Consider the following 9,012-nt stretch of genomic DNA (forward strand, 5'->3'; position numbering starts at 1 on the left):
CCGCCGCCGCCGCCGCCGCCGCCACTACCGCCGCCACCACAGCCACAGTACGGCCCCAGCGCCCGTCGACGTCACTGCGCCCCGCCCCCTGCGCGAGACACCTAGCCCCGCCCCGGGCCGCGAGACACCGCGAGCTCCGCCTCCTCCCAACCGGGCCACCTAGCCTTCCCGCACCCTCGTGGGAGTGCGACTTGGCATCCCGCAGGCCTCCGGCGCCTACCAGAGGAAGGCAGGTCTGGGGCTAGGAGAAGGGTGACTCAAGGTTCCGGCGGCGACTGCACGCCCAAGCAGAGCAACGGGCGCGGGGCGTCCACACCCCCCACGTCTGGCCCCTGCGGCCACGGGAAGGGAGAGCCGGAGCCTGCTCCGGGAAAAGGCAGTAGGTGGGAGGGAGGCAAGGCGGCGTTTGTCTCCTTCTGCTTGCCGTAGGAAGTGGACGGGCCAGGCCCGAAGAGCGGAATCGTCGCTTTCCCAAACCTTAGAGTCGCCCCACCCCCTCCTTGGCGGGGCCCGTTACACAAGCCCCAGGACCGCCACCGCTGTAGAGAGTAGGTATAGGGTTGTCATACATTCCGGGCTGCACTCCCACGGCCGCAGTAGGAACCCTTTGTCCGAGGGAAATTGGATTTTTTCCCCCACCCTTAGCTTTTCCGAATGTGGCCGCGGGGCTGTCCGCTCGACCTTAGGGAAAGAACTAAGGCATCGCAGAAGACCCACGCCAGTGTACGTGGTTTTTCTGTAGGAGCACTGCGAGAGAGGAGAGCGTGGGCGGAATTTAAGGTGCATATTCAGCTCCTGCGGTGTGCCAAATACGGCGGGCGCTACGTTGTCTTATTTGGTCCTCACAACAGCCGGGCTTGTCTACTAGGCAAATGGTACCGTATTTCAGGAAACCGAATTTTCTTGTACTGAATTGCAGTCGGTTTTCTTTCGTCGGAGTCACGCAAAGAGGGCAGCTGCATCCATTAATTTACGAATGTAGGTAAACTATCTCTAACCAAGAAAGTAGGAGCGATGTGAATTATATTTGCCCCAGCCTTTTCGGTTGAATCAAATAATTTAAAATGCCCTTAAAAGGGGTTGAGGCATTCTTTTACCCCTAATTATTCTCCGCCACAGTTAGCCAATTAACACTCCTTCATAATCCCACCAACATTTTCCGTCTCTGCTCAGTATTCACATCCATTCATTCACCAAATTCTACTGTTACATCCTGCCCAGACTGTTCCCTCCCAGATCACCACGCACTTGGATTATTGCAGTTCCCGGTCCTGCTGTACAGTCGCCCCCTTCAGTACATTCAACATATGCCTACCAATGGTTAGACTGCGCTGCCGAGGAAGATTGTATAGCTGCCAAATAAGCATCCTAAAATACTTCTTTTTTTTTTTTTTTTTTGGACATCTGGCTTTTTACCCCAAAAAAAGCCATCCTTCTTCGACTGTTTTTCAAGATCTTTCTCATGTAACTGCTGATCTGCTCATCCTGTTACTCCCCAGCAGTGTGGGAAGGTAAAAAAAAAAAAAAAAAAGTGGGAGTCATATCCTAGTTTCCATTTTGCCACACTCTACTTGAATGACCTTGGGAAAATCACTTTATTTCTCGGTTCTACTTTTCTTAACTGTAAAATGGGGTGTGAACTCGATGTTTGAGATCCGATATGTCACTAAAATGTGTGGATCTGGAGAGTTACTGTGTTAAGCACTAAGTCATACTATCAATTTCAGGATACTATCAGTATCACAGACTCAGAATTTTGGTATTTTGTTTTTTGTGTGTGTTTGGGGGTTGTTTTTTTTTTTTTTTTTTTTTTGCCCTTCCACTGGTTGATTTTCTTATTTCCTACTCTGCCCCAGATTTTTTTTTTTTAACTTACCTCTAGTAATTTTTTTATTAAAGCCAGCTGAGTGCACCCTTGGGCAGCACATATACTAAAATTGGAATGATAGAAGATTAACATAGCTCCTGTGCAAGGATGACACACAAATTAATGAAACATTCCATAATTTTAAACTAATGTAACATTGGTTGTCAACAATACTTCAATTACCAAAAAAAAAAAAAAAAAAAAGCCAGGGTGCACCTGGGTGGCTCAGTCAGTTAAGCGTCTGCCTTCTGCTCAGGTCACAAACCCAAGGTCCTGGTCCCCTTAGGTCATGGTCCCAGCATCCTGGAATCAAGCCCTATGTCCAGCTCCCTGCTCAGCGGGGAGTCTGCTTCTCCCTTCCCCTGCTCTTACCCACTCGCTCTCTCTCTCCCTCTCAAATACGTAAAATCTTTAAAAAGATAATAATAAATTAAAAATAAACTTTAGAAAAGCTGGCTGACTAAGCACATGCATTCATTACCTCCACTTCTTGAGACCCCCATTAAAATGCTAATAAAGGAATTTTAAAAATGATACAAAACCCATACATAATAGAAAATGGCAAGGAGACCACCAAAACAGATATATTTTTTTTTAATGTACACACAAAGTGAGTGCGGTCTGACTAAACACAATGAAAGAAACCATAATGTGGAGTAGGTGCAGGAGGTACTGCAGCCAACAGAGAGGTGAAGTAAAGATCTCTATATAGAACAGAAGAACCCATCCTTATCTCAGATACAGTAAGTAGGCACTTATCCCAGGCTAAAAATCAAGAGTTCTCATAATCTCTGTGGAGGAGTTGGGTGGCTATTTCAGCGTTTAATGACTAAGAGTGAAGCAGTTTTCATTCTGGCACAATAGCTGGTTTTCTACCCACTCACACTTGGGTGAAGTTGTGCAAGTTGGCAAGACCCTCCCCAGTTCACAAGATGCCTAATCAGCATTCCAATCACTTCATCTTAGACATAAACAGACAACCAAGGATTCGATTATTAGGTATTTAAAAGAAGTCTCCAATTTAGGGGAGGGGGAAAAAGATAAACAGAAAATGTGGCCATAGAGGAAATAGAGAAACTTCAGAGAACTTAAAAAATAATAATTAGTATGCTCATGGACTTTTATTACACCTATGAAACAAGAATAATATACTCAGTATACTCAGATAAAGTAACAATCCAAGAATAAAAAGTAAGTCTTGAAATCATATTTAAGAAATTGTCAAAATTAGGGATGCCTGGGTGGCTCAGTCGTTAAGCGTCTGCCTTCAGCTCAGGGCGTGATCCCGGAGTTCTGGGATCGAGCCCCATGTCGGGCTCTTCCGCTGGGAGCCTGCTTCTTCCTCTCCCACTCCCCCTGCTTGTGTTCCCTGTCTCGCTGGCTGTCTCTATCTCTGTCAAATAAATAAAATCTAAAAAAAAAAAAGAAATTGTCAAAATTAGAGCACCCGGGTGGCTCAGTTGGTTAAGCATCTACCTTTGGCTCAGGTCAAGATCTCAGGGTCCTGAGATCGAGCCCTGAATTGGGCTCCCTGCTCAGCGGGGAGTCTGTTTCTCCCTCTGCCTCTTCTCTCCTCCAGTTTGTTCGTACTCTCTCAAATAAATAAATAAATAAAATCTTCAAAAAAAAAGAAATTGTCAAAAGTATAAATTCACTTGAACTGTTAAAAGATTAAGTGAATGAAATTTTTACAAATACAAGAAACATGGGCACCTAGCTAGCTCAGTCAGAAGAGCACACAACTCTTCATCTCCAGGTCATGAGTTTGAGCCCCATGTTGGGTGTAGAGATTACATAAATAAATAAATAAACTTAAAAAAAAGAAGAAATATTCGAAGAGATGGAAATTGCAAGAGAAAACATAAGAGAAAGAATCTATCCAAGAGGACTAATATTACAAGAGAAAGAGAAAACAAAGTAAATAAAAAATGGAAAATTACTCAAAAATAATGGACGAAAATTTCCCAGAACTTAAAGTGTCTATTAGCACAGAATGAAAACAAAGAAAAAACAAAATATTGTAAAATATTGGAACTGCAAAAACACAGAAGATCTTAAATTTCCAAAGGAAAAAAATATGTGATCCAAAAATCAAGCTGACATTAGAATTCTTACCAGTAACTCTAAATATAAGAAGATAACAAAGAGTTTCAAGTTTCTGAGGGAAATATTTCTTGAACCTCAAAACCTAAGAAGAAAAATTTAATTTTCAAAAAATTTCCGCTCCTGGCTGAATTGTCATTAAGTAAAAGAGCAGAATGAAAACATTTTCAGATCTGCAGGGATTCATAAAGGTAAACTCCTACATACCCTTTTTTTATTTTTTTAAGCTATTTATTTATTTATTTGACAAAGAGAGGAACAGAGAGAGAGCACAAGCAGGGGGAGCAGCAGAGGGATAGGGAGAAGCAGGCTCCCCACTGAGCAGGGAGCCCAATGTGGGCCTCAATCCCAGGACGCTGACTGAGATCATGTTCTGAGCCTAAGGAAGATGCTTAACCGACTGGGCCACACAGGCACCCCTCAGATACCCTTTTTTAAATAGAGTTACTCGAAGATGTGGTCACGCAAAATGCGATAGAAAATAGGGTATTTGACAATATCATAGTCAAGGATCACTAGATCTAATTCAGGAGGACAGGGAAGATCTAATTCAGGGAAGTCCCAAGAGCTCTAGGCTAGATTGGAACGGAAAGATAGGAGCTCTGGGAGAGAAATCTGAAGAAGAGAGAATTCAACTGAATAATTACATGAAAGAAGACTTAGAAAATGCTGTTTTCTGGTGTTCAGCTTTTAGATCCAACATATTAATAAATTATAAATAATCTTGCTATCATTAAAGATAGTTTGTGAATTTATACCATTATACCATTGCTGACAACATAAAGGTAAAAATACAGTGGACAGTTTAAGATGTGGAACATAGGGAGGAAAGGTAGAAGTAAAGGTAAAAGCATTCAAGAGATTATGTTTATTATTGGCAGAACTTTTCTGGTTATTAAAATGTATTGTTAGAAGTAGGAAAAGTAGCTAATGGAGGACCGTCATCATCTATATTGAGAGGGTAGGAAAACACAAGATACAAGGTTTATAAGTAAGCTAAATCATCATCAAGAAATGGTAGCAAAAGACTTAGTAGTGTTATAATGGCAATACTCCCCTATTTTTCTGAAGATTCTATGCAATCCTATTAAACTCTCAGCCGTATTTTTTTTCAAAAATTGACAAGCTGTGTCTCTCACATGGAAATGTAAGGGACACAGGATAGCCAAAATAATGCTTAAAAAAAGAAAAGGAAAACACTCATTCTTCCTGATTTCAAAACTGACTACAAAGCTACAGTGATCTAGATAGTGTAGTACTGGAAAAGTAATAGACATATATGTCATGAAATGGACTTAAATGTTCAGAAATAACCCATACATCGATGGACAATTAATATTCAACAAGAACGTCGAGGTAATTCAATGGGAAAAGAATAGTCTTTTCAACGAAGGGTGCTGTAATGATTGTACATCCAAATGCAAAAGAATGAAACTGGACCCCTACATCACATTTACAAAAATTAATCCAAAATGGACCATAGACCTAAATATAGATGTTAAAACAATAATACTGTTAGCGAAAACATAGGTGTAAATCTGTGTGACCTTGGATTAGGCAATAGTTTTTTAGCTATGAAACCAAACATACAAGTGACAAAAGAAAAAAAAAGAGGAAAATTGGACTTCACCAAAATGGAAAACCTTTGTATTATTCAGCCTTAAAAGGAAAGGAAATCCTGACACACGTTACAACATGAATGAATCTTGGAGACATGATGCCAAGTGAAATAACCCAATCACGGAAGGACTGTATATTGTACAATTCCATCTATATGAGATATCTAGAGTAGTCGAATTCATAAAGTCAGAAAGTAAAAGGGTGCTTGCCAGGGGCCTGGGGGAGGGAGAATGCGGAGTTAGTGTTTAGGAATTACAGTACTTCCCAAACTTCAGTTTGGGAAGATGAAGTTCTGGAGATGATGGTGGTGATGACTGCATATCAATGTGAATGCATTTAATGCCATACAACTGTACATTTTCAAATGGTTAAAATGGTAACTTTTATGTTGTATATATTTTACCACGATAAAAAAAAATTATCTCTTGTACTTCAAATACACTGGTTTGGACTGAATTGTGTTTCTTCAAAGTTCCTCACCCTTTCCCAAACCTTCAAAAAGGTAATTAAATTTAAATGAGGTTGTAAGAGTGGAACCCTAATCCGATAGGACTGGTGTCCTTGTATGAAGAGGAAGAGACTCTCGGACTATGCCCAGAGAAAAGGCCACATGAGGACACAACCTGAAGATGGCCATTTGCAAGCCAGCCAAACCTGCCCACATCTTGATCTTGGATACCCAGCCTCCGGAACTATGAGAATTAAATTTTTGTTGTTTAAGCCATGATATTTTGTTATGATATCCCTACCAGACTAATACAGATTCTGATATTGAGAGGTGAGAAGTTGATGCAGTAAATACCTAAGAAATGTGGAAGTAACTTTGGAATTGGGTTATGATTAGAGGCTACAAGAGTTTTGAGGTGCATGTTAGAAAAAGCTTATTCTGCCTCGAGAAGAGAGACCATTGGTACAAAAATGGATATCAAAGGTGATTCTGGTGAGATCTGGGACAGAAGTGAGCATGTTGCTAAAAACTGGAAGAAAGATGACCTTTATCAAATGGCAAAGAAATTGGCCAAATTGTGTTCTCGTATTTTGTGGAAAGTAGAATTTTTTTTAAAGATTTTATTTATTGACAGAGAGATGGAAAGTAGAATTTTTTTTTTAAGATTTTTATCTATTTGACAGAGAGACAGCATAAGTGGGGTGAGGGTCAGAGGGTGAAGGAGAAGCAGATCCCCTGCTGGGCAGGGAGCCCGACACAGGGCTCAATCCAGGACCCTGGCATCATGACCTGAGCCGAAGGCAAAAGCTTAACCAACTGAACGACCCAGGTGCCCCTGGAAAGTAGAATTTAAAAGTAATAAAGTTGAATATTTCTAAGCAAAGTGCTGAAGGTGCAGACCGATTTCTTCTTACTGTTTATAGTAAAATGCAGTAAAACAAATCGAAGGAATTGTTAAGCAGAAAGGAACCAGGACTTGAAGATTCAGAAAATTCTTAGCCTCTCTGTGATATTATGATTTATATTTGGTCACTCAGATGACCAAAATATATTTCTCAAATGTATTTGTCCATGTTCTGGCTCACAGCTCCCAAAACCCTTGGAATTTCCTGAGCAATAAGAGCAATGGGAACATCTTTTGTCGTGGTATTTGGTGACATAGGTGAAATAAATGTCTTATAACAAGCCCCTTTCCACAACTGGGCTTATGTTAATGAATGACTTTTGGAAAGCTCCTAAGGATGGGGGCTGGTTGCCAGGAACACCAAACAGGAATAAAGGTTTGGAACTTCCAGTCCCCTCCCCAACCCCAAATCCTGGGAAGGAAGAGGGGCTGGAGTTTGGATCAATTACCAGTGGCCAATGATTTAATCAATCTTGCCTATGTAACCAAGCGTCCATCAAGAACCCAAAAGGATGGGATTTGGAGAGCTTCTGGGATGGTGAACACGTGGAGGTATGGGTTCAGTGATGCACCTGGAGAGGACATGGAAGCTCTGCATCCTTTCACCATCCCTTGCCCAATGCCTCTCTTCCATCTGGCCATTCCTGAGTTATATCCTTTTATAATAAACCAGTAAGAAAGAGAGAACCACTAAGAAAGATATGTCTCTGAGTTCTGTGAGCCACTCTAGGAAGTTAATCAATCCTAAGGAGGGGGTCATGAGAGCCTCTGATTTATAGCCAACTGGTCAGAAGTATAGGTAACATTCTGAACTTGCAAATGGCATCCTGAGTTGGAGGGGATCATTGGAACCTCCAATTTGTAGCCAGTTGGCCAGGGACACAGGTAATAACATAGACCTGCATCTGACATATGAAGGAGCAAGAAAGAGAGTGGGGTGACAGCAGTCTTGTGTGACTGAGCCCTTAACCAATGGGATCTGATACTATCTCTGGGTAGATACTGTCAGATTTGAGTTGAATTATAAGATACCCAGCTGGTGTCTGGAGAACTGCTCCTTGGTAATGTGGGGAAACCCACCCCCATCCTACATGTTGGAATTGGGGGCAGTACCCAATTACTATCCATATTACAAAACAAGAAAAGGTATATTCTACAAAGCACATCAAAGGTGTGGCTGGAAAATCATTTGATAAAGAGATCATGGGTGCTGTAGGGTCTAAGGGCAGGCTGTCCCAAGATGGCCACTTTGGCATGAACATCATTTTGAATTAAAAACAATTAAAACCCAACAGATTCAGAAAAAGCGTTTTACCTCCCCCTCAACTGCCTGTTTGTGCCAGGAAGAGAGCTATTAATAGAGATTCCTCTTTACCTAAGAAACTTATCTACATTATAATAAGGTAACCTTGGTTTTCCAAACATCTTTCACCTTCTTGCTAATGGTCTTTCTCCCTTGTATACTCAGATACCCTCTCTTTAGCTCATATAAGCATCACATTGCCTGACTGTCTTTGGAATTTCCATATCTGTGTGGATTCCCTGTATGTATGCTTTTACATCTGATTTTCTTTTGTTATTCTGTCTCATATCAATTTGATTCTTAGTCCAACTAGAAGGACCTTGAAGGTAGAGAAGATTCTTCCTTCTGACACTGTGACTCATGGATTTAATCAGCCATCTCATAAGTATCCAGGAATAGAGATGGGAGCAGAAACACAGCCAGCTTGCAATAATGGGGACAGAGTCAACAAAATAAAGGAATCCTGTTGGACTTCTGGGATTCTACAGGATAAAAAAATAGAGCTATCTGGCTGCCAGTCCCCATTATCCTTCAAGAAAAGAGAGGAATAGCACCAAAAGCTATTCAGAGATCAGCCTTTATCCTCAGTTTCAGTGTCTCAGGCTGCTACCAACCAGTCCCTCAGGAAAAGCTACTGCCCGGGACTAAGAGGATGATGCTGCCACCCCTGTAGCCCCAGAGGGCAAAGTATTGAGCCAGAAAATATTACACTTGAGCCTAAAAATCTAATGGAATTTGCCTTGCTAAATTTTGGACTTCCTTTGGGT

At 41.5% G+C, this 9,012-nt stretch overlaps 1 non-coding gene and 1 pseudogene across 1 annotated transcript; both read left to right on the top strand.

Annotated features, from left to right (window-relative positions):
• Positions 1-654: 654 nt before the first annotated feature.
• Positions 655-9,012, top strand: part of LOC103675764 — a 12,333-nt pseudogene continuing 3,975 nt past the window's right edge.
• LOC121105464 lies at positions 1,908-2,010 on the top strand. Its single transcript, XR_005837992.1, has one exon. It is a non-coding gene; the product is annotated as a U6 spliceosomal RNA (small nuclear RNA).

The sequence above is a fragment of the Ursus maritimus genome, unplaced genomic scaffold (genome assembly GCF_017311325.1).
Source record: "Ursus maritimus isolate PB19 unplaced genomic scaffold, ASM1731132v1 scaffold_26, whole genome shotgun sequence".
Lineage (NCBI taxonomy): Eukaryota > Metazoa > Chordata > Mammalia > Carnivora > Ursidae > Ursus > Ursus maritimus.